The 25,862-nt window shown below is 50.1% G+C and overlaps 1 long non-coding RNA gene across 2 annotated transcripts in view; it reads left to right on the top strand.

The window, feature by feature from the left end:
- The first annotated feature begins 21,481 nt into the window (after nt 1-21,481).
- Nucleotides 21,482-25,862, top strand: part of LOC112985796 (uncharacterized) — a 112,453-nt gene continuing 108,072 nt past the window's right edge. Inside the window, exons 1-2 of one of the 2 annotated variants that reach the window (XR_003259831.2) lie at nt 21,482-22,361; nt 23,310-23,821. This is a non-coding gene — a long non-coding RNA (uncharacterized LOC112985796). Of the gene's footprint in view, nt 22,362-22,917; nt 23,822-25,862 lie in introns of those variants that run through there. The other variant, XR_003259830.2, reaches the window with a different exon arrangement.

Raw genomic sequence — 25,862 nt, 5'->3', positions numbered from 1 at the left:
ACAGTGTAGTCCCAAAGATTAATGATCATCACGTAGAGTATAAATGGAAGGAAAATATGTTCTGTTTGGGTTTGAGTCAAAACCTGCCTTCTGCTACCGCTTCCCTGGGTTGCTGCCAGCCCGCTGCCTCCGGCGGGCGGCTGGAGACCCCCAGGGCAGGGAGCCGCTGCGGCCCGGGCTGCCTCTCCCCTGGCAGGGGCTGCGGGTTGGCCTGCCGCGGCGGTGCCGGGAAGGAGGGGATGAGCAGGGATCCCAGAAGCTGCCTCTCCTCTGGCTCATCCCAAGGGCTCGAGTCCTGCAAATGTGCCTTAAGTGACACAAAGCCCAGAGCAGATAGAAGCAGTGTAGTCCAGGCTCAAATGCTTTCTCACGCACGCACTTGGCTAGTGTGAAATACTGTAATTTGTAACCCAACGCTGTTTCCTCCAGGAGAAATTTTGGCCCTGATTTAGCGTGAGCAGGACAGCAGCCCTGACTTGACGGGTCGTTCCCTTTGGCCCTGCATCTTCCGACCTACCACCATGTGTTGAGGATTGGAGACGGCTCCTGTGGAGGACCGTTCATCCGTGGTTCACCATCCGTCCCTAACTGGATGTCCAGCCCTGAGTTACAGGTGGTGTCACTGTGCTCATGTCTGATTTCCCTGGTGAGAAAGCTTGGCCTTGCTGGGATGTCATTGACAAATGGGAGCTGCTCTCTGCTCAGCTAATCCTGACTTGTAACACCAGACCAGACTTGAGGGGACCCTCAAGGCCTCCAAATCCAAGGGGCTACCTGTGACCTCGGGTAGCCTTCAGCTGTCCACTGAGTCGGGCTATATGGCAAAGGTGCAGCCAGCTCTCTTGAGGCTGTGTTGTGCGGTTGGCATCACGAGATCCCAGTCCTTGTACGAGGGCAGCAGAAATCATTAATATGAAGAATTATACGGATATGAATAAAAGAAACCGCTAGCACTTAACAAAATTGGCTGCTTTTTACTATTCAGCTAGTAGTGAGTCAGTCGTGGGAGGGGAGAAGGTGGAAACGCACGGCACCAGAACTGCTACTTGGGCAGTCACACAGCCCTTCTCCTTTCCTCGGATGAACAACTAACCACTTCCATTTTACAAGGCGTTGGATTACGTCCACGTCGTTTAGGAGCAAGGCTGTTTTAACTTTACATGACGATGGAAAAGGGAATTGTCAATGAACTGCGAGTGATCGAGTTCATGTTACGCTAGTGCGTTCCCGCAGGGAATCTTTGCAAGGCAATTTAAAAATCCCCCCTCTCTCCTTATTCACAGTTAAAATAATGAATTAGAGGAAGACAGCAGGGGAGAGAGGAGCTCCAAACCCTTCTGCCAGACTCACTGAGGTAACCTGCCATCCCGTAACTTGTAGGAGAGCGAGGCTGGGGATAACCAGCAGAGGAAGAGCAGCACCGTTGACGGTTACCAGGGGCCTGGAGGTTCACAAGTAAGGGGATTTTTTGCCCTTTGCTGCTGTATTATGTACCTGCTCAGCTGCTGTCTTACTTAACAGAAACACCTTCATGTCTGATATTGAGTCAGCTGAGGTCTTATTATAGCTTGTTAGTAGTCCGTGGTTTCTGGTGGCTTTTGTCATTAATCTGGAGGAGAGAAAGAAGAGAAGGTGACTTTGGAAGGGCCAAGGAGCCTGAGTGAAACACTGGTATTTTCCACCATTTTGTATGTGTGTGCTTGCACCTGTGGGTATCTGCTTGACGCCCACTGTACTTGTCAGGGTACGTGAAACTCCTCTGGGGCGTCCTGCTGGGTTGGCTTGGCTGTACTCTTCCTCTTCCTCGGCCTTGTCTTCCTCCCTCTTAGAAACCGGGGGCCGATTCTTGCCCTGCTTAATGCTGTGTTTCCACTGATCCCAGGGACTTGTCTGTGCTTCACACCCGGGGAGCAGAGAGCAGCCTCGGCCTTGCCCAGCTCCTATCTCTGGGGCTGCAGGCACCCGGCTCGACGCCAGGCAGCAGCCCGAAATCCTAGCGAGAGGGCGGCTAGCGAGCCCCAAATTCTCCGCTAACGTTTCCCCTTCTCCTGGCAGGGATTCAGGCTCCAGTGAGCCGGCCCTTCTTCTTCAGCGTGCAAGAACGTTTTTATTCTTTCACTGAGAGCCGTTTTCCAGTCGTTGCTCGGGGAGAGGTGGGCAGGGACTGGTCTGAGTTTCCCGGGCTGAGAACTGGCTTGCGAAAGGTTGGATTATGCCTATGGGTCCCTGCAAAAAGAGATGCTGATGACTTGCATCAGGCAGAGGTCTTGGCTAACCTCCCAGTGCTGGCACTGGTGTATCAGACCGGCAGTGGAAAGCCCTTAACCAAAAGGAAAAAACAGTATGGAAGATCCTACCTGTATTTTTGGAATAAAAAAGCAAATTTGATGAAGACAGAGCATAGAACCTAGCAAAGGTGGTTGCTCTCCCGGAGGACTGAACTCCTGATCACCATTTTTGTTCAGACTCGGCTTCCTGTCGGGGCCGTTTCCCTGGTTCGCTTGGCAGACGTGCGCAAGGGACTGTGCCTTGCAACAAGCTGTTCGTAGCTACAGCACTGAGGGAGCAGGAGGTGCACGTGTTTCGAGCCACCCCCTTCCCCATGCGCAGATGCTCTTATTGCCTGCAGTCCTCCCAGAAGCAAGGCGAGGTTTGTGGGAAGTAATATCTCTTGTTAGACTAGCTGACAGATTTGGAAAAAAACAGACAAGCCATTCTTCAGGCTAAAACCGTATCCTTTTTTTCCCCCAGCTGCGTCAGCGCTGTGTTTTGCTGTATCTGAGCATTACCTGTAACCAGCTGATAAAAGACACGTGCCGTGGTCCTGATGCTATCAAACACTGTGAGATGGCGCAGGAGTTGCGTAAAGAGGGCCAAAGGCAAAACCCTCTGATTAAAAAAACAAAACACAAACCGAAGAAAATACACACCCTGAACAACCAACTGTCCAAATCCCCCCACCCTCTGGGGGCACTGGGTCAGGCCATGGTGGGGGGACCAGAGAAGATGGACAGAATTGGGCCCCGGGCCTCTGGAACTGAGTTCACTCCTCGCATCGTGGTTCCCAAGTGGCCTCGATTGCAAAAACCGAGCTCCTCAGGGGTGGTTGCTGCTGGGTCGTCTTCAGGCGCTCCCTCGCCAAGGGATCACTTAATAAAACCAGTGACTAGCTGGATGAGTTGGACCCTGGTTTGACAAAACCTTCCTGCTGTGCCTATTTTTGGCAGCAACCTGTGATCTGGTTCTGTCCAATTGCTACGTGCCTCTGTCTGAAAGCACCGTGGTAGATGATCCCTCCTCAGATGGATGCTACCCGTCAATACTCCCTTATTCAATCGCTTGCCAAGGTATGAAGGCCTTTTTTTTGCCCCTGCTACAAAGCATCCCTGGAAGGAGACTTCACAGGCAGTTCATGAGAACCGGAATCGCATATAACCCCGTTCCGGTCCACATTTGACGGATTGAACCTTTGCTTTTTATGAAATTCCTCAGAGATAATACCATAGCTATTTAAAGTCTGTAATTTTACAGTGTAATCCACATATTTATATATTTTCTCCCTGGCTGCAGCAGCTGTAGTTGTCCCTGTACCAGTCTGATATGGATTAGTAATATATCATGAGGGTAAAATTACAGGGTTTTTTCCCAGTGCCAGACATTTGGAAGCATCTGGTTAGACAGAGAAGTACCCAGCGTAGATAAATCATGTTTAAAAAGCTTGCAATTCTTTTTTTAGTGCTATTTTTTTTTGTTTTGATTTTTATGCTTCCACCTCCTGGGGCATCTCCCCAGCTGGCTGTGGGGGAGTGATTGCCGGTGCAAGCACGGCCCAGCTGATGCGCTGCTGGAAGGACAAGAAGGTTAGTGGGAAGGCTCTGAAATGGAGTTTGTTACCTTGTTTGCTGGGGACGGCCTTTAAAGCCTGATTCTTCCCCTAAAATGAATTTCCTTTTGCTCCTTTGGCAAAAGAAATGTTTTGCACGGGCTTCTTTTCAGACCATCTGTTCCCTTCATTTAAAAGCTGGCTTTTAAGCTGTGCTTTGTAAATATGTAGTGTTATTACCGCGGGACTGATACCAGTGCTTATATAGGAATTCCCTGCTCCTCCTTACGGTGCGATGCTCCTTTCAGCGGCTTATGTGTTGGTCGGACTTGGCCCGTTGGGGCTGGAATTTTCCACCTGAGGTGTCCGCCTTGGATCGGGTTCTTCGGGGGAAATATCAGCTCAGAGCGATCCAGTCATTTCTGAGGATTAGCCTGCGGAAAGCAGATAATCTGGTCCACATTAAAGAAATTCTGGCTCCTTTTTGTGGAAAAGGCAAGATGCTTCATACTTGGGAGCAGAATCTTTGAAATTTGGGGGGGAGGGGAGATGGTCTGTGCATTAGAGGTGTGTTTTTTGCTATCTCTGCAAACGCCTACCCAAATCGGGCCAAAACAAACCTGCTGTTGGCAAATGCTCGAAAAAGACCTGTTAGAGCTTTGCAGCTAAGTTCCCTGAAGATGCCATATATACGGGCCACGCTTTACTGTACCAATGTCTGCCTCTGTACCCAGGAATTGAGGGCCAAAGTGTCCATCCTTCTGTATTTGTGCAAGCCCGAGGGCTTTGGTGTGACGAGACGAGCAGCCTGTCCTTGGGGGGAACCGGATCTCCTTTTAGTGGCTTCCAGTGGGATGAAGGGGACAGCGAAGCGGCTGGAAACGTGGTCGGTTTGCATGTCCTGCTTTTATCATATTCGAGAGCAGTTCTGTTTAAAAAAAAAGAAAAAGAAGAAAGGCCATCTCACAAAGTGGAGGAAGTTACATGGTTTTCAGAACATGTAAAAGTCTGAATGAGCTAATTATAACCGGGCTGTGCCTGGGGTGATCCATTGCCCTAGGTACCCTGAGGGTGCCAAGCTGCCTGCTAGAAGAAGGGAGCTGGTTTCATTTAGGGGCAGGAGCTGCATGTGGTCCAAGGTGCAACATGTGTTTGTGGGGGAACCAGCATGGGAAGGAGCATCTAGGTGGAGTAGATGATGGGCTGCCTGGTAAGAGTCCCGGGACCCTCGTGCCTCCCTTTGCTGCTTGAGCCAGGGGACTCAGTGATTGCAGGTGGGCGGTTATCTCCTTCAGCACCTGTTTTGGGTTAATTTTCCCTGGAATGGTGGGTGGGCTCAAACCGGTGCTTATTAGAGACTCCACCCCAAGCTGAAGTGGTTCTTCGTGCTGCTAAGTGGGGCCTGGGGGAGTGCTCCTCTCCCTGGCAGATTACCAGCCTGCTCTTTGGTCGTGGTGGGTCTGCCCGTGCCGTTGCTGATGTGGATGTCGTGTGTGTGCTGCGTTGGGTGCCAGGCTCTCCCCAGCCCAGCTGTAGTTGTCGGGGAAGGGGATGTGTGTCGACCAACCCCCTGTGCCTGGTGAGAGTGATGGGAGGTGGAAAACGGTACTTATGACTTGGGGCTGGAGGGAGAAACACAAGGGGGAGATCTGGGAGCAGAGGCTGGGGGAAACGTGAATGTGTGCGTGTGAAATGGCTGCGAATCAGAGATGGATGCGGCAGGAGTCAGACTGCAGCCCTGGGAACGAGGTCAGCTGTGTTTGGCCAAAAGTGAGTCCAGGTGCAAACCGTGAGCTTGACCCAGCAGCAATGCAATGCTGAATTTGAGTCTTAAATGTGTCTGCTCTGGGCCAGCCAGTACAGAGGGGACTTTGGCAATTAGCTGTGTCTGCTGGGGGTAACGAGGAGCAGGGTGGCTGCTGATGGGGAGAGGTCGGCTGGGGGGGCTGGCACGAAACGCAGCCTGGGAGCTGCCAGTAGTGCCCCAGTGTGCCCTGTGCTGACAGGCTGCTAAAGGAGGACAGTTCAGCAGAGCTGGGGGGTGGACGGATGCTCTCAGGTGGTGCTGGATGTGCTGCCCCTATGGCTGGCTTCCTCAGCTGGGGTACGTCAGGAGCCCTTCCTTTGGAGCAAATGGCACGTGCACTCGGAAGGCCGCTCTGAGAGGGAGATCAGGCCCTGTGTTACATTACTGACGTGATTGCACATTATTTTCTTCTTGCCTTTTTTTGCAGTAAAGGCTGTGATGCCCATGGGAGGATGAAGCACAGATCTAGCGCTGCTCTCCGCCCCGCTCCAGGACTGTCACCCTTCAAACAGAAGCATTCCAGGTAGGATTTCCAAAGTGCTTAAACACACAAGGGGAAATCTTCCAGAAGCTCCACTGGGGAAACGTAGCGCCCTGCCCCAAGTCAAGGGAAGGCCTTGAAATCTGCAGCACAGGCTTTTCCCCAGGGCCAGAGCAACAGAGCAGCGGTGCCGCAGCTCCGTGTGCCCGCTGTGGATTGCCGTGGGCCTTTCCCCTTGCTCGTGGCAGCCTGGCACCTCCTTCCCTATCGACTCAGCCCTGCTGCTAGCGCTTAGGCAGGCAGAGGCCTTGCAGGACCAGCGAGCTGTCACCTCCCAGGCAGAACAAATGTGACAGCGTTGGCAAAGCTGTCGTGGATTGGAGGCTGATTGCAGATCTGGTAGCAGAGGGGAGGCAGAGGTCAGGCTTTTATGGGGATGACTCTGTTCTCGTGGCTGTAGGGCCTCTGTTCCCATCTCCCAGAGACCTGTTGCTGTCAGCTCCTAATCGCATCTCCAGCATCTGCCTCATCTCTTCCACCTCTGCCTTTAATAGCAGCAACAGCAAGGGGGGGCAGACAAAGCTGGGTGCTGGGTGTGAGGCCAGGAGCTGTGTCTGAGAGGCGATTACACCAAAAGGAGGACAAGGGCATTTTTCTCTCCAAAGAAACACTGAAAGTGAAGATATTCAAGGCTTTAGAAAAAGAAGGAAAAAACAAAAAGGCAGGCTTACATGAGCTAGAGCCCTGGCCTGTTGTCTTTCAGCTGATGGGCAGTTAAACTGCCTGAATGTGGTGCCTGCCTGAACGGGATAAGATAGGAGGGCGCAGTGGAATATAATGGATGCTTTCTGGATGCACTGTGTCCTGGGGATTTACGCTAGGGAATGGCGCAATAGGAGACCTCCCTCGTAACATCCTTTATGTTCAGTTCACAACTGATTTGCTCCGAACAAATGAAGATGTGCGTAATCTGCATGAGAAAAGCTTGCAAAGAGACAAGGGCCCCGCTGGCTTCAGCTGTGAGATACGATATGATGACGTGTGTGCGCATATGGTAGCTGGGTGGGCTCGGAAAAGCCTTTTTGGCTATGGTACAGCTTCCAGGGAGAGCGAGAGATGCAGCTGATTGCAGGAGCAGGTTTGGTAGCAGAGAGCCGAAAACTTGCCGTGACTGGGCCTGATCCTGTAGTCCTGACTCGGTATGCAAAATCCGTCTGACCTGATTCTGCAGGGCTTGGTGGCAGAACTTATGCATGCGAAGAAAAGCTGCGGCCTGTAAGAAGCACAACTATCGCTAATCATGCAAAATCTGAGCGGCGTCGCTATCCTTCCTGCGGCAAAGGCAGGAACAGCATTTGGGTGATGCAGAACTCTGGAGGACGCTGTGGCAAGGAGGAAATTCCCAAAGCTTGTGAGCGTTGAGAGGCAGAGAAAACACCTGAGCCTGTGGTGGCAATACAGTGAGAGACTACGTGGAGGAGGACGCACGGAGGAGGAGAGGGGCTCCGATGGCTCTCCCCAGCTCTTACCGTACCTCTCCCTCCTTTGGCTGAACCTGGCACAAGAGGTTGATACCCAGGGTGGTTCATTGCCTCTGGCAACCCATTGCCCTTGGCAGCATCCTCTCTAGGCTTGTGCCCTTCCAACGGGACTTTCGTGTAACAGACTAAAGAGGAGGGTTTTTGCTGGTGTTGTTTTACATCACTTGTCCTGGCCTTTCTTAGTGCTCTCATCTCCTAATTAATCTGTCTCTTGCTTCTTTTTCAGTCCTGCTGCACTTGGAAATCTCCCCCTAAGTGCAGGGCATTACTCAGCAGAGAATTTAGCCTGAGTAGATTAGAGCGAGGCAGGAAGAGCTTCTGATTGTGCTGTATCTGTAGCATAGGTGTTAAAGATGTATTTGTGAGCCAGTCAGAGAAGAATGCTGAGGAAATCCTGTTTGGGTTAATCTTGTTTAATTTTATAATCAAAAACATATGACTGGCCATCTGGTGCTTCTTGCAGTCAAAGATCTCACAATTAACAGTAATTTACTTGCCCTGAGACTTCCATGATCTTTCCATGTGTGTGGGGTGGGTTTTCCTTTTTTTTTTTTTTTATTTTTTTTTCCTTCTTAATTTTAGTATGTGTGGTCCCCTCCTACAGCACTGATGGCTGTAAGCCTGGCACTGGAGTTGCCTGTAGAAGGCTGTAGTGGGAACCATGTGGGGTTCCTGGTCTCCGTCCCCCGGTGGCATCTGGGCTCCTGCTGGACCATCTACTTACGTCTCTGAAAACAGATGCAGGCAGCATATCTTCTGCCTTGCAGACCCTGTGTGAACCAGGCTCAGGATGAGCTTAGCAAATCACCCTGCATTCATAAGTAGACGTATATCCATTGTGGTAAGGGAAGTAATAGTGCAATTAAGGGGAATATACAAATCACACAGACATTTTTCTGCCAGGCTATAAGATTTCTTCGGAGTTCAAAATGATCATAGCTAAAGCAGGTTTTCTGTTGCAGTTTAAGTTGTTGAATGTAATTAAACAAAATGCGGATGATCTGCTGCATTGTGAAAGCTTTCTGAGGGACTTATTTCACATCCTGTTTTGCTGCTAAAACCTAGCAGGTTCATCCCATCCCAGGGATGAATTTGGTCCTTTGTGACATGCGGTATAACAGAGGTTCTTTCTATTTCTGATAACACTAAAGAATCTGCAGACAGAAGGCAGAAATATCCTGCCTTTCAGGATGACAGGAGCCGTATCTGGACTTGCAATGGCATTTGGGAATGCTGGATTCTTGGGCGGTGCTGGTACTGCCCCAAATGACATTTCTTCCTCTGAAATGCCAGGGTGCTGGTTTGATTGTATTATTTCCAGGGAGGACATTGATGACTGTTGGCAGCCTTGTCAATAACTTCATGTCTCTGTTGAATATGTCCTTCTCCAACCACCTCTGTAGGTTAATGGCGTGAATAAATGAATTCCAGATGAGATCGGGATACCAGTAGGTAAGAATTCTCCCAGGCATTCCTATGTGATTGCTAAATCTGTTTACTATCCGAATATCCTTTTTCCTACAGACGAGGAAGAATAATTGAGCTCTTCCACTCCTCCTCCACATAATTACTGCCTTTGTGTGCGTTCGGCGTATTGGTGCTAGCTTGATCAGGGAATCAAGTCATGGATCAAAAGATTTATTCAGATAGCAGGGTGTGTTAGACTGCTGCTATGCTCCATCCTCCAGGTTGTTTATTTAAATAGAGAGCTTTCTAAAGGGCAAGAGCTCATTTTAACGGGGCTCCCGAGGGGGCCTTGCCATCGATTGGACCTGCAAAGCCCACAGGTATAGAATTTCATGCCGTTCCAGCAGTCAAATTATCAGATCTCAGCGGCACAGCTTGGGAGTGGATCTGACATTCATCCAAAGCAGTTCACCATCTAGTCTAGATAACAGCAGTTAGAAAAACAAAATGATGAGTGGAATAGCATGAACACACAGGTCAATAACATGGTTATTATTAGAGCAGTGGAAAAATGTTGCATGCTATGATTTGAGAACTGTGTGCATGAACATTTCTAGGTAAATGTTAAGTAAAGTGCAGAACATATTTTGGGCTTTCTCCACCATCTCCTTCTTCCTGTCTTCCTCTTTTCTGGTGGGACTAGGACAACCTCTCACGTCTTCCAGGGACTTATTATTTTCCAGTGCGGCCTGTGTGTAGGACATCTTTTTCAGAAGAAGGATAAGAAAGGACGAGTCAATGGTAAAGACCTAGGCCTCTGGCAGGTAGCGCCCCGTGGGTGCCCCCCTTCCTAGGCTGTGTGTCATTTTGAGATGTCACTGGAGGTACGGTTATGAGGGCTGATAGCTCTGGCCCAGACTCTGTCGGGTTTGCCCATCCTCCTAGGTGTTTCTGTGGAAGGGGTGGTGGTGCTGGGGCTCTCTGGGTGGGATGAACGTGCCCTGTCCTTGTTCCTGCAGCCAGCGTGGCACAGCCCAGGCTCCGGTGGGGCTGGCCTTGCTCTGTTCAGTGCACGTGCTGTGGGACTGGGCCAGCGGTGCGGCCACAAGACGTGCTCCAGCCTGCTCCTCGCCTCACCTTGTGAATGCTTAGTCCTCGGGATGCCGTTGCTGCTGTTCACCACGGCGGTGGGAAGCCTGAATGCCCCCGAATACCTCCAGTGCTGACCTGAAGGGCCCTGCTATCTCTGCTAGCCAGAAGAAAGCCCAGAGGCACTGGGGACAAATAAAGGATGATGAATCAAGCCTGTCAGGAAGTGAACCTTGTTTTTTAGGAGAACTGGATCTTGCCAGCACAATAGCTAGATTACGAAGCAATTTCCTACAATTACCTTCTCTGTCAAACCTCCGTGTCATCTGGCACTATGAAAGCTTGGATCCAAATTCATTGTGAATTGGGGCGATGACACCAGAGATTTCTAAATTAATATCCTGCCAAGAGGAATTGAACTTGTTTTCTCCAATCATGTCAGTTTTGATTCCTCTGCTTGTCAGAGAAAACTTTGGCCTGCCATCTGGTTTCCAGGGCACAGGTTGGGGAAATAACACGCTGCTCAGCCCAGCGCTTTGAATTTGCTGTATATTTGTATATGTAGGATAACATGGGAGAGCATTCACACTGGGCCCGTCTTGGTACCTGGCAGAGAGCGAGGGGGAAGACCGCAGGGACAGGGTGTTGGGGAGAAAGAGAGGAAACGATCTCCTCCTCGAAGCAGCACCTCATGTAAAAGCAGCTGTTTGCAGCATCTCCCTGCTGGGGTGGGAGTCATGCAAAGGGAGGAATGGTCCCTACCCTGATCTCCTGAAGGGCAAGGCAGAAGGCAAGGAAAGAGAGAGGCTATGCACGGGGAAATCTGTGTGTGATGAAGGGATGCCTTACTCTGGAAAAATGGGTTCATAGGCTACCTCTAGACTAGTAAAGAAGATGGTTTTGTGGTCTCCGTGGGACAAAACAGAGGCAGGGGAGTGCTAGGAAGTAAATTGTGCAGCTAATCAATGACTGTGCCCATTTTCTTGGCCCACATTCACTCTTCTGGAGAAGTGATGGTGATTTGGAGAAAAAACATCCAAAGCTTGGGGGTACCTCTAACCAGAAGTTAGGATCCTGCTGTAGCCTCCCCCATTAGCTTTGTGCTCCTGCTCACCTGGAAGGTAGTGCTGTGATCCACGTTCTCCACGCACGGCTTGGTGCTGGAGGGGACTGACATCAAAAGGGTGGCAAGGAGCTCTTGCCACGATGACTTTTCTGTGTTGAAAGGCAATGGCACATCTTTCCTTTCTCTTTCTTTGCCAGCACTGCCTAGGACTCCTTACCTTTAAACTAGTCAGTTCTGAAAAACAGACCTGGTATTGCATTTGCAGTGTTCTTAGAAACCCAAAGCACATGGGACTGGGATGAATTACTGTCCTATTTGTGTCTTCCTGGTAGAAATGTGCTCAGCTATTTTGGATTATCTTCTAAGACCACAATCTTCAAGTGGCCTCTGTTTGCTCTATAGGCTGGATTAGATATGTAGCACTGCCCTTACCCCCTCCCTGTCCAACAGACAGGTGTTACATATATGGATCTAGATAAACAGCTATACCTCAAAGGGATGTTGTGACAACACCATCTCTAACTGGTACTCCATCTTATGGATTTAAGCTACACTTTGGGTACTGTTAGGGTGTGCTCTTAATGGGAATACTGAGGAATCGGAAGGTAAGCTGTCTTTTGACTCCGCAAAAGGCGGTGAGGTTGGTGGGAATAGGGAAGGATCTGCGTTTGCTTGTTGTCTTGCAGATGGACCGGGAGAGAGTCTTCAGCAAGGGAAGGAGCAGGACGTTGTCCTCTGCCCGTAACACTCGGTGAGGCCAGCTCAGCTCTAAGGGGCAGCTGGGCACCTGGCAGGTGTGTCCTGCCCTGGGAGCAGATTTGGGGTGCCACGTGAGTCGGGGGCTCTTGAACCAAAGCGCTCTGAGAAGAGGTAGCGCCAGGGATGCCAGATAACGCAGGCCCTCGGGGCTGGCCAGGCTGCTGCGAAGGAAGCTGTGCGGGTTGCTGGGAGAGAGAAGCCCCAGAAGAAGAAATCCTGGTAGGAGCCTCGTGCCGGAGCGAGTTGCTGCGCGGTGGGGGGGCTTTTGGGGAATGCAAAACCGAGTGCTAGGTGGGGGATTTATGTCCGTCCTGTTGGCTCTTCTCCCTTGCCCCGTTCTCATCCTGCAGCTGTGCCATCCCTGTCTATCTTTATTCCATTTCTCCTCTTTGCACTTCTTTTTTCAGTTGTCCTGGTGTAAGTTAGGGTTGCAGGGCAGATCTTGTTCACGCATTTGAACTTGTAGAAGATTTATTAACCCAGCAGGCCCCTTTTCCTGGTGTTTGCTCCCCGTGTAGGGAGAGGCTCCTCGGGAACTCCTTAGCCCCCAGGCTAAGCCCAAGCTGGTCTGTGCGAGCCTGGCTTTCGGGTGCCATAAACCTGGCTCCAGACCCCCTCTGCGGTCTGGCCGGCGACCGCCTTTGCCTGCCTCCAGCCGTGCCGCCGCGGAGGTGGCTGCCTCCGCGCTGCCCGGCCAGGGGCCCGGCGGCCTCGCCACGCTGCAGAGCTCTCCGCCTTCATGCTGCTGCGTTTCGGGAACGTCGCTAGCGGATGGTAGAGCCGCACGTCGGAGGAGGAGGCCGTGCCCGGGAGCAGGGATCCTGCCCGAGGCAGCCACTAGCCTCTGCTCCCTTTTGCTCTAATGACAGCGAGCCGCGGCCCTGCTCGGGCTGATTTTATTACGCTCGCCGTCACGGGCTCTGTCGAGTCGAGCTGTGCCTTTTATTCGAGACACTGGGGCCAATTTCCTACCAAATATGATTAAAGGGATGTGGGGTTGCAGCCACCAGCAATCACCGTGACAACTTCCAGCACTCCCTCTCCTGCAAATTAGTGCGGGGCTGAATCGGAGGGGAGGTCCGGGGGCGGAGGAGGAAAGGTAGGGAGGAGGAGAGGGGAGAGGGAGGAAAAAGGAGGGGAGAGGCCGAATTTGAAGGCCCCGAGACTCCCCTGAGGGCTCATCTGCGGAGTGTCCCTGTCCCTGCTGACAGGGTTTCCTGTCTTATCTGCCCTGAACCTGGCGGCTTAGGCCTCCGAAGGGGGAAATTACTGTAATGTGGGAGTTTCCTTTGCTGTCGTATTTTCCTCAGGGTTGCCCGAGCCACGGTCCAAAGTTCCCCACAGAAAAATGCAGCAATGTGGCATTTCAGCTATTGATCTAATGTAGTTACATATGAACATAAATGCAGCCCCAGGGGCGCGTCAGAGTGCCCAGAAAAGGGCCAGCGCCGAGGGCCGCCGGGCTCCGCGGGATGCTGCCGGGGACGCCGCGGGGTTCCCGCCGGGCCCTGGGGAGACGAGGGGCGCGCGGGAAGCGGGGGCGGCTGGGGCGGCCTGCACGGCGCGGTCTGCCGTGAGCCCCGGGGAAGGCGGATGGCGCTGCCGAGGCCGCCGGAGAGGCGGCGGCGCAAAGCCGGGGCCGCGGGAGAGCGGGAGGCTCCGTGACGGACCGCGTCCCCTTGGCGGGTGCCGCGCGGGGTGCCCTGCTCTTCCGCCGGCGCGTCAGGAGGAGGGAGAGGCGTCGTGCTGACAGGCTGGGCTTGCTTCGAAGGCGGCCGAAGGCCAACTTTCTCATTCAGCTATTGGGAAGGGGGCACCTGATCCCCCGGGTGCCTCGGGCGGTCTCTGCTCGCCAGCGCTGCAGCTGCCGGGGCCGCTCCGGCACCCCGGGCTGGGTCTCTGGCCCCCGCCAGCTCCCGGCAGCTGCAAGCGAAGGGCCTTCGTACGTGTGGCTCCCAAAGCACGCAGCCCCGTTTGCGGCGACTGCCAAACCCGGAGGCAGCCGGAGCCTCGCCGGCCGTGAATTTGGAGGGGTTTCCAGGCCCCTCCCCTGCTAGACGTTTCCAGGAGCCTTAGCTGAAGCCATCTGCTTGCTGAGGACACCCAGTCCGACCATGGCAGAGCTGGCGAGACTCAGCAATGGATGGTGTTCCTCTTCCTTTAATATTAAACACGTGTCCCTCTGGGGCTGCCTGCATCCTTAGGGGATAGAGGGATGGAAGCACAACTGCAGCCACTTGTTCCCCGGATGAGCCAGCAGCTGTAGGAGGTGTTTGTGGTCACTGCTGCGGCTGTATGACCAAGTGCTCAATTTATTGCCCTCCCGCACGCCAAGCAACCGTGTCTCCTCGTCTCCCTTCCCCAGAGAGCGGGCGAGCGGCTCGTGTTAAAGCACAGCGCGAACCTGGATGGAGCAGGAGCTGGCTGGCGTTCGCGCAGCCCCGGTGAAGAGCGATGGTGCCGGTGCTGATTCGGGAACTGGTCTTGGGCTGTTAGGGCTTGGTGTCCTGGCTGCAGGTCGAATGCTCGCTTTGCTTGCAGGGTGTCAGTGCCTCCTTGCTGGGTGTCAGTGCCTGGGGGGGGGCTCGGACCCGGCAGCCCCCAGTGCTGTGCCGGGGAATGCTGCTCACAGCGACTTTGGTGGGGGGACTGCTGGAGTATTTCTTGACCATAGCTATATAAATTCAAACAGATGTATTTTGAAAACTTCAGCTTTGAGGCGAACTCTGCATTTGGGCTGTTTTGGTTAAGAATAAATTGCACTTCAGTGCAAATGGTGCTTTCAAAGTGAAAATGAAATGAAAACCATTCTAACCCCCTCCTTCCTCCCTCCTGCAGTGAAATATTATTTGGAAAGTGGGGCCTCTGAAGCATTTAAAATGCAGAACCGCCTTTCTTTTTTCTTTCTGCGCTTTGCTGTTCCTTTCTTTGCCCATATTTCCTTTGTTTTCCTCATGTCTCAAGTCTGCTCCGAGCCAGCTCACAGCTCTCCAGGTTTCCCCCGTCACTAGTAGGGGGTAGGATGTCACGGGGGGTCTGATGGGTTGTCTAGTGCTCAGCTTGAGACAGTCGCAGCCGAGAGCTGCTTGACTCCCTGGGCTAGCCGGAGACCTTGGGTCCTGCCCATGCATGGGGAGGAAAGTGGACAGCTTCCAAGGAGCTGCTGGTTGTATCTGGGGCCAGGGGAGCCTATTTGCACTGGCAGCTTGCTAAAATCCTCATGTTCCTGCTGCACATCCTTCCCACCCTGCCTGCAGTTGGAGAAACGGCACGGTGCGTTATGGCCCGGTGTCAGAGCAGCTCCATGCCTCTCCAGGGAGAGCTGGAGGTGGTCCCTGAGCTCAGCAAAGCGTCTTCTGCCATTAACTATGGGCGTTGTTTTGGCCTGTGAGCTTTAGAAAGGCTTTTTTTTAGCACCTCACAGCTTCCTGCCTCAAACCTTTGACAACAGGTACCTGCTTATTCCCAAGGACTTTTACGTAGGAAGGGGGGAGCTTGGAGTTTTTCTGGACATGAGAGGTTTTCAGGGTCAAAAATCTGCAGAACAAGTAGTACAGGACTGTAGAAAGGCAGGGCTGGCAAGACAAGCAGGCGAAGGGGTCTCTATGCCGTCCTCTTGATACCCACAAAGAGGTCCTGCTGCCTCCCTAGAGCCTTCTACCAGGACCTCCTTGCCCTTCTTCTGAAATGAAATCTGGCACTGCCGCAAGTGAAGCTAGACTCTTCCTCCCTGTCCCTGCTGAGCGGGGATCTATCAAGTCCTGTGTCCATCATATCACGAACTCCTGCTTGTTCCATGCTGTGAGGCTGTTTGTCTGGTCTTCTCTACGTTAATGAAACTCAGTTCCTTCGTCCCCTCCGCGGGGGTTGTGTCTTTTCTCAAAGCTCTTTTTGCTGTTCTTCTCTGGACTTTCTCCACAGGGTCTATATAATCTGGGATAATAATAAACATCCCATCTCATGAAATTCCTCAATGGTCTTTTTTTGTATTCTGACCTTCTGCTGCACTTAGCTTGCATGTGGCAGGAGCCCAGGTTTTGAGAGACAGCTGCCTTAGTGGCTGGGAACCAACTGGGACACTGAGACCTGGGCTTGAATCCCCGCTCTGCACACTGAACTCTTCTGGTGCCCTGTTCATTCAGTGGGAATCAGCAGCATGCCTCTACCAGGACTAAAAAATTAACTTGTTTCCTAGTCTTTCATCTGTTGAATGCTGTGAATCTTTTTCCAGCGAGGGCTGCAGTCCATTTGGGGTTTCTTTAGCCCTGGTTTCCTTCCTTTTCCTTCCCAAGCCGTGATCCACTTGGAATTTGAAAACTGGACCCTCTTGTAACCTGGTGAGAGCAGGAGCTGCTGGACATCCCCAAATCCCTACAAACAAAATGTAGTGCCAGCCTAGTAAATTCCTTGTCCTGGTTAGCCTGAGACCTGCCTTGTGTGTTCTGCCTAGCTGATCCATGTGTGCCTGGTGAATTTAACACATTTATGTGTTATGGGGCACAGATGAGCTTCACAGCGTGTGTGTGTGCGTGTTGGCTTGTGTGTGGTGTCCTGAGAAACACGTCTGAGAAATCCTTCTTGTTCTTGTCCCCTTTGCTGGGGAAAGCCTGTGCGTGCAAATAACTGGCACCGGTGCCTGCCTCTTCTTCCAGCTCATCGTTGCATGTTCATGCTGTGCGTGACAATGCGAGGGAAATGGTTAAGCCCTTCAAGGAGGAATTCAGTGGAGTGGTCGAGGCTGCTGCGGCTGATGTAACACTGATGCTTTCGTAGCTGTCTAGACAAAGGGACGTGGCGGGCGCCCTGGATGCTAGCCGCGTGTCCCCGAGCAAGGCTGGCAGGGCTGAGTTCAGATTGGTACCACCGGGTGCGGGGGAGGACGGACCCGGCGCTGCAAATCTGCGGCGATGAGGCAGCTGAGTGTGTGCTTTGTACGTGGAATCGCTCACGTGATTTCGGTCGAGCCAAAATATTCCTTCGGAAAGAGAACTGACCAGATGTCTTATTATTGCTGCTCACAATGCTGTCCTCAGAGCACAGCAATCCATCAGGGGGCTCGGCACAGCCCTACAGAAAAGTCCCTGACACGTTTTTACAGAAGGGCCAGGTTCTCACCGCTTGTGTGCATTTGTACCCCTTGACAAATAGCTGTTTGACTTCGGTTTTGTTCAAAGTCGCAGTGGTGTCAAGCACAGGGCTCCTATTCAAGTGCCTGCCAATGGTGGTCCCCAACTTGCTGTTTCCTCTTCTTTTCTTGCTTTGTTTCCCCCTGACAGTCACTTGGATACTTTTTTTCTGCTCACATGTCTCATAGGTTCTTTGAAGGATAATTTTAAAGGATTTATCCACAGCAGAACAGTGCCTCTAATAAGGACTGTAAAAATGACTTGGCGGTTTTATCATGTGAGGGTTGTCCACGTGCATTGATATGTTGCTGATATGAAACTTTTTTTTTTTCCCCTCAGTTTTTCCAACCAGCTGATTTGTAGAATTGGTTGGCGAAGCCTTGGGTACATTGAGAAATGCAGCTCTTTCTGCAGTGGATTGGCTCATCCTTAAAGGATGGTACCACTTAAAACTGGGAGATGTGTTCCTATATGATCTGAGCATGTTGGGCGTGCAGGGGAATTAGTGCCAGCTTATGAACTACGGCCTTTGCCCTGCTGTATAAAACTTTGGGTAACATACTGACTCTTCCTTTGTAGTACTTTCCAGGTAATGTGTGTGCCCAAAGTCGCTTATAGAGAATAGACGCCAGCTGTGTCACGTGCTGTACAAACACACTGTGCAAAGGTGTCCCTCTGTTTCAGGTGGATTTAGGTTGCAGGGCCCGCAGGATCTGTAAGGAGCCTACCTGGAAGTGAAAGCGTGGCCAGGAATGCAAGCGTGCAGGGAAGGCGTGTCTGACCATGACTCTCTGCTGAGGAACCTGATCCGTTAGCAAACTCTACAACCCTGGCAGGTGTTACAGCCTGGGGAGACCGGTGGAGTGAACTCCCAGAGCGTGGGTGAAATCCATGCAAATCAGTCCACGCAATCCTGGCAGCATGGCACCAACGTGACATTTCTGTGGTTCAATCTCCTGGCAATGGAAAGCTTGGCTTTATAAGCGAGGAATCCCTCATATTCTCCAAACTGTGACTTTCTGCCCTCCTTTTCTTGGGTGAAGTTCCTCATTGACTTCAGCAAGTATTTCCTCTCTTCAAAGAATCGCTTGAGCCTGAAATGGCAGAGGATTTACAGAATGGGGAGCTTGAGGCACCAATTCAACGAATACCAAAGTGTGTATGTAAGTGTTTGCAGGTCTGGGATCTAAGTACACAAGTGTTCTTGATCTTCTTAAGCCACTCCATATTGCAAATTCCAAAGACTGATCTGAGAACATGCTATTTTCAGACGCCTTGTCTAAGGAGAGCTTTCTCATGGTGGTGATGTTACATCTTCCAGTCACTTGTAGTGTCAGCCTGTTTAATAGATGTATTACTATTCAGCACCCTCAGCAGATGCTGAATGTCATGTTGCCAGTGCAGTAGAGTCATTATCTTCTTGTGATGTTACCACCCATTCTCATAAATTTTGACAAGTGTATTGTGATGATCTGTCCTATTATTGTTTCTCTGTTCGTCTAACCTGTCGAAGTCCTCCAGCCATGGATCATTGTTATGGAGGTCTTTGGTGGCCTCTATATGCTCTTATAATTTCTCTAGAGCTTAGCTTTCACTTCGGCCTTCAGGATGACCTCACCGTGCATTTGCAAGCTTCTTTATAGCCGAGTAAAGCCTGAGGAGTCTTGTGGCAGATATTGTGAGCTTTTCAATTGATAATTGTAAAGTTGGGATCTGTACTTTAGTTTTCTGTAAAACTCTTAACCTTAAGGTGAGCCTTTATCCATCTATTAATTAGCACAGGGGAATGATACTCTTGTCTGGATGTGGAAGACAGAATTGGGAGTGGGAGGAAGAGAATATGCTCCTCTGCTTGGATAAAAATTGTTCACTTCATGACTTAAATAAAATGAGAGTCTGGCTAAAAACAAGGCAGTTTTATCTCTCAGAACCACAAACTTAGAAAGAGTAGGAGAAAATAGTCTTGGAATAGACACTCAGAGACTCCATCTAGTAGATTCCTCTCATTCCAAGACAAGCTCAGTTATACCTGTGTGACTCTTCCTAGATGTTTATGTAACCTGTTTCTGGGTTTAGGGACTGTTGAAATATTCTTTTTTTGCAAACATGAAGCTTAGAAACACACAGAGTTGTTTGGATTCTCACGTTAACCCCTATGAGCTGTGGCTTTGGGAAAAGCACCAAATATCACAAGAGCTGTTAACACTTCATTATTTGCATAAATTACATATTTTTTTAAAAAACAATTAGGAGCTGGTTTGAACTCCTGCGGTGGAGGGCTCTCCCAGAGAATAGTTTTCACAAATCTTCATGCGGAATTGATTATACACTCTTGCGAATCCTCTGTGAAAGCAGAACTTGACGTATCCCCATGTAAATCTACGGGCAGTAGGACTAGTTTTCCCAGATTCAAAGGAAAGAAAGAAGTCCCCTAGGGATGAGATTAATGTCTAACAAAAGCAGATAGTGTCCAACGGATTTTATTAATGCTGAAGTTTCAAAGTCTGCTGAGTGGGAGAGCATGGCAGTATGTCCCTACAGTAGTTGGTAAGGATACCTGCTTGAGGACGGTGCAGCTTTGCAAAAGGAGGAATGTTGATTAAAGAAGAGTTACAGCTTTGATTAGATAGCTGAAATGTTTCTTTGTTGGCTGGGCTAGCTAAAAAGAAAACTAAAGCAATTTCAGTTGACCTCCTACAAGGTTTTCTGGGAAATCTTGGGAGAATTCTAAAAGTAAAAATGCTTTTGATCCAATATCTTTCATTTGCCCTCAAGTGTTGAATTGCATTTTTTGAGACTAATATTTAAATTTTTTTCAATAACAACTGAATTAAACTCAGAAACTGCTTCAATCTGAAATAAAAATGTGTTGGTTTTCAAAATGTTGGAATGAGTTGACCGTTTTCAGGCCTTTTTTCTCCTTCCCTCCTTTTCTTTGACCAAGCTGAGCTTGCAGAACTCAGCTGTCCCTGAGCAAGTGTCATGCTCGTGAAAGGAAAGAGGTGATGCCCATTGCTCCAAGTCGGTTGCTAACATGCCCCCTTCACCTCTTGAGCTGTATGATCCTTGTTTTTCTCCTGTTTTGCCTGGGTGGACTCTCCTTTTGACTTTGAAGTACATCTACGCCATATTTGGGGTGCAATGGCTGGATTTCTTCTCTCTCTCAGATTTTATAGTCAGAAAGCAGCCCGTAGCTGTTAGGTGCGACTGTGATCTATTGCTAAACACAGCCTGTGGTGATAGGGTGGAAAGCGACCCGTACAAACGTGCCATCTACAAGTGATCACAAGTCAGCTTTCCACCTTTTGGGCTGGGCTGATGGCTATCTTTGGAAGACTCACGTGGTGACTGAGGGATGCACTGTGATTACATTTCCAAGCTTCCACCACTCGTATATCCCACTAGAAAGTTAATGGGCGAGAGCTGAGTTTTAATGCCGTGAACCTCTTTGGAGACATTAAGTGCAAGTGTATTAAAACATGATTTATTTTCGCCACTGAGCCTTGAAATTTCTTCCAGGAGATCCCAGCATGCTCGTACGTCTCGGCTCTGCAGGTTACAGGGACGTTGAGAGATAACTTAGCTATCGTGGGCAGTTCTGATTTGTGGGATTCCTCGAGGCAGGCAGCTTCCCGATGGGTATGATTTTTTGTTTGCTTTTGGTTTGTTTTGTTCATTGCAAAATTCTTTGGCATATCGCCTTTCACCGTGTTTCCAAATCATTGTTTTTCCTCTGCGTCCCACTCAGTGACTCAGGTCAAAGGCATCTTATTCAGTGCAGTATGTTTCTTGTTTTTTGCATTTGCCAGATGTGTGTTAGTCTTAGGAAGGAAACTGGAATAGGGACAAATGTTATGAGTGGCTTTGGTGCTCAGCTCTAATTGTCCTGCGGAGAGACAAGGTTGCCATGTGGTATGGAGCACCCTCGCTTTCCTCTGCCCTGGAAGCAGGCCTTACCAGGTGGGGAGGTGTTGATGTCCGTATCCCTTTGGGATTGGTCCCCATGGCAGGTAGTTAATAACAGGTTTAATTCTGTTACAGTGCTGGCAAGCGTTTCAGATAAAACCACCATATTTTGCACTTCCTTGGGTACTGCCTTTAGGGTACTGGCGTTTACTCCCTGCAAGACACAGTGATTCAGCACAGATTCCCTCTAGAAACAACTTGATGGAGCACCCTGCCCAGGCTTTTCCCACTCGTCCAGTCCTGGTTTGTAGCCAGCTGCTACCCGTGCAGCACAGGGATATGAGATTTAAAGCTGAGCCAAGATCTTTCAACTCATTTTGATTTGCAGAGCACTAGGCATTTTCTTGCAGACCCCCACACAATGAATTTAACCCTTCTGACAAGAGGTGTACTTTTCTTTTTTATGTTTCAGAGACCTGTCAGCAGTTCAGAGATTGCCAGGGTCTGCAGGCCAGAGACTGAAAAGTGCTGCATCAAAGGATTCGAGTGCTTAAGACATGGCTGAGATGCAACTGAGGGTCCAAAGTCCAAAACTGGAAACTCCGCAGGCCTCTCCTACTCACCTCCTGCATGATGCTGAGAGTGTCTCTTCTCAACCTGTTTGATCTTGGAGTCTTTGGGATTGCTTATGGATTACCTCTGCGTCAGTCTGAGCAACCTGGAGTCCGACTGAGGCTGACCAGGACAGGAATTGGGGTCCTGCATGAGCTCCTTCGAAGGCTCAGCTTCCCCAGGATAGGCTCGGGGATGAGACCTCCTTGCAAAACCTGGCGCTGGCTCCTCTGCAACGGAGCTGCAGGGCACGACACGCCCTCCCTCTCTGCCTGCCAGGACTGGTGTTAAGGCACTTGCCCAAGGCAGTAGGTGTGCTGGGCCCCCTGTCTTCTGTTACCCAGCCTGAAGGATCCCCACCATCACCACCACCTCTGGAGCTAGGTCACCGTGCAAAAAAGGTGGGAAGTTGATAGTGAAGGAAAGCAAACAGTGGCAGGACTTCAGTGGCGGCTGCCACGTTCACTGCTCCTCATCTGAGAGTCTGGAGCACTCGCTTCTCCCTGGCTGCTACAGAAGCGCTGCTCAGTGGGGTGAGGATTCCCCTTTGGGGAGCCCAGCGCTGCCCTTGCCCCGCTGCCCAGAGTGACCGGGATCAAGCCACAGAGACGATTTCTGACTTTGACTCTCCACAGCCAAAGAGAACCAAGCGCATAATTACTTCTGGACTCTTTCGAAAAGCCTCGGATACTCTGATGATGAGCTCAGAAATGTTTGGATTATCAGCTGCTAGTAACGGAGGAGGTAGGTCAGCCTGTGGAGTAGCTCACGCTACCATTGCCATACGGGAACAAGGCCATCCGGGTGAGCAAGTGAACACCTTCACTGAGAGGTTTCCCAATAGCATAGGCTGATGTGCTAAAGAGGGAGGATTTAGCTACAGGGCTCCAGCGTAGCACCTACGAATTTCTGATCCAGCTTTTGAAATCCTGTCCCATGCGCAAGCCAAGCTGCTTTATCCTGCTTACTCTCCCCTATACGGCAGGGCAGCGGCGTAGTCTGGAGTGAGAAGGAATGCACCTTCTGGTAGGCCAAGAATATGGAGAGCTGATGACTTCTTGCTAAAATGTTTCTGACTGAGGTTCTGGCCTCGTGTTTCCCGGGATGCTTGTTTCACTCTGTGCTGACTTGCAGTGAAAAATGTGATGGCAGTTTGAAGAATCTGCATCATTCTTTCCACCCTGCTTCCAAGCCAGATGCTTTACCCCAGGCAGATTTTTTTTTTTTTTTTTTTGTATCCCCAAGCTGTGGCTTTGAAATGAATTCCTACTGGTAGAATTTCTTCCCTTTTGGGTTGTGCAAAGACCTGGTCGGGCGATCAGGACTTGTAATCCATGGATGACCCAAGGTGCTGTGATCCAATGCTTCATGAAGCAAATGTGAAGTGGGAAGGGGAATTTCCGCGTATTTCAGAGGGAGCAGGATGTGGCCTGGATGTGTATGATCTTGAATCACTTCTGGTTTTGTCTAAACTGAAGTCTATATGCCACCCTCCCCCCCACATATTGGAATTATAATATTAATTAGAGCTGACTGGGAATTTCCCATCCTTGGTATACAGTGTTTCCTGCATGTTGAAATTTATAGCTGAAAATACATTGAACAACTGGAGGGTTCTGCAAAATCATGTGCTTTTTTTTTTTCCTCTCTCTCTTTTTTTAATTTTAATTTTAATTTTTTTTAAACTCTTAGCACATACCTGCAGCATCTGTTCTTGGTGAGATCCCAGGGCTTCCTCACCTCAAGGCGGAGAAGTTAGCATGGCTGGAGGTGACTGCTAGTGCTGACCGCTGTCCATGGACTACAGAAAGAGCCTTGGCAGCTGGCTTGGACTTCTGGCTAAAGCAGATGAGTACTACGCTAAGTGACGTGCCCACGGTCACACAAGAAGTCTGTGGCGGAGTACGGAACAGGAGCGCTGCTTCTGTTTTCCTCAAAACCTCGGACTACTACAATTACCACCTTTGCAGCCTGCAGGCGAAGCTGGGAGCTGAGCCTAGCGTTATGGCATCACTCGTTCCAGCAGGGAGTGAATTCAGTAAGAGTTTGACTTTTCTGAAGCGAAGCCTTTAGTGTCCTGAGCATCAGTCTTTCAACCATCAGAAACGGAGGAGGAGAAAAATGGAGCTGAGCATCTCTTTACAGGAAAAAGAGACTGAAACCGCACCCATTTCTGTCTCCTGTACACCACTCTACAGCTACTGGTGAGTAACTGGGGGACTGCTGGGAATGGCAAGGGTCTGACTGGGGCAGTTCTGACAGCAATCAGCGGTTTTTGTGATCGTGTTTGTTTCACCGTGCTGCCGTGACAGACTGTGCAAGCTCCTTCCCTGAGCTTTGACTCCAAATCAGCGGTGGGGTGGTTGCCGTCTCGCTGCCTGTCTGGCGTTTCATTATAGTGCAGCTTCTTCTAGGTGGGCGTAAGAGGAGGGAGGTGGGAAGCAGCCTCCATGGATGACGCTTCTGTAATGACCTTACGAGAAGCAAAATATCGAGAAGTCTGATGGACTGCTTGGACTGATCTGCATTTCTAGAGCATGTTACCAAACATATTGCACCATCTCTCCTCATCTGTGACTAGACATAGCTTAATGGGCTATGCAGATAGAGGGGCTTTATTTGTGTGCTGCAACGTGTTTATAGCACCAGGCTCTGATTCATATGCTACGTTGGTATGGGTAGGTGCTGTAAGTCGTGTACTGTATCGTTACTGCAGTTTTTGCTTGTGGCTTAACCCTAAGGAGAGCTTTAGATATTGCATGTGTTTTGATTATAACTGTTACAGATTATCATAACTTGTAAAACTGACCTTTCTGCCACTCTTTAACCTTTAATACATGAATAGTGATGCAATCTTGGCAGCAGCTAGCTTTTCTTAGCACATCGAATGTCATAAAATCACAGAGCATGCCAGGCATCTTAAGAAAATGTGTATGTTAATTTATTCCAGCCTTGAGAATATTCTTAGGCTCTTTTGCTAATCAGGAAACAGCAATCAACCCTTCAAAGGATGTGCCTGCTCCTCCCCACCCCCCATGTCTAAACCTTGGCTTGGTGAAGGATGGCTGTACTATGTCCAACTGCTGGGGGCCTTGAGTTGAGTCAATGTTCCTTATCATTCTGTGGATGGTGATAATGACTTTGCAGACCATGTACTCCAAATGTCTCGCACGAAAAAAGCCACTGAAGTCTGGAGTAAGTCTCCTTAATGTTTCTATTTATAGGCCCAAATGGATATGGGATCTGCAGAGGTCATTGCCTCCTGTTGCTTCCCCAACACCAACCTGTTGTGTGTTTCTTGCCAGTCTTTGGCTTTCCTTCCGCTTTCTGGAGCAGTTGTCACGCTGCCCTGAAGGTCCTCAGTTCCTAGGCCTTGCCTGGCATGGATTCTCCTTGAAAAGTGTTTGTGCACTGCAAATAGCTTAGCAAGTTGCTGCTTAAAACACGATGCATGTGGCCACCCTGACTTCTCTACTGCTCCTGAGCAGGAGCTAGTTTTCTCCTGACAATTGTTTTCTCAACAGTACTGTGGGTTGCAGTGTGAAACAATCCAAGCCAAGAAGCTCTGTCCTGAAGACTTGGAGCCTTTCCTTAGGCCTTGTGGCTATGGTGACATTGCACCGGGTGGCTACTGTGTGCTGGCCTCATCTCAGAGTGAATGCCATAAGCGACAAATGCCAAGATCTGCCTATGTGCCTACTTTCAGCCTTTTGCTTCCATTTCCACCTTTCTCCCTTCCCATGTTCTCACATGGGAAGTGGGAATCTGGCCAGAGATAAGCCTGCACCCAGACTGTACCCCACACCTTGGCTCAGCAAGGTAGCTTAAATTTAAGCTAGGCCCAAATCTGAACCAGTTCCCAGTTCAAGTTAGAAGCTTTACTGTGTAATGGTGAACTGGGGAAGCTAAAATCAAAATCATCATTGGTTTATACGTAACCTGTGAATTTATCCTGGACAGAAGTAGTGCTCGAAATTATCTGACAAGGTTGTTGGGACACATCAGAAGAGGGAGGGCTTCTCTGTGGCAGAGCTGGATGGCTAAATTCCTTCTGTTACATGTAGTTTCTCACTGGCATTTGTGTGATATCAGCTGAGTAACCCATATTGGTACAGGTAGGGGCCTCCTGTTGACCTGTGGTAGGTGAACCACCACATATCTGAAGTTAAAGCACCTCCAAACTGAATGACTTGGTCCTCTATCTTGGGAAGTGAAACCTTGCACACTGGAGTTTGTTGTTCTGGG

The sequence above is a fragment of the Dromaius novaehollandiae genome, chromosome 7 (genome assembly GCF_036370855.1).
Source record: "Dromaius novaehollandiae isolate bDroNov1 chromosome 7, bDroNov1.hap1, whole genome shotgun sequence".
Lineage (NCBI taxonomy): Eukaryota > Metazoa > Chordata > Aves > Casuariiformes > Dromaiidae > Dromaius > Dromaius novaehollandiae.
The sequence above is the reverse complement of the archived record's forward strand: the minus strand, read 5'-3'. Positions and strand labels throughout refer to the sequence as shown.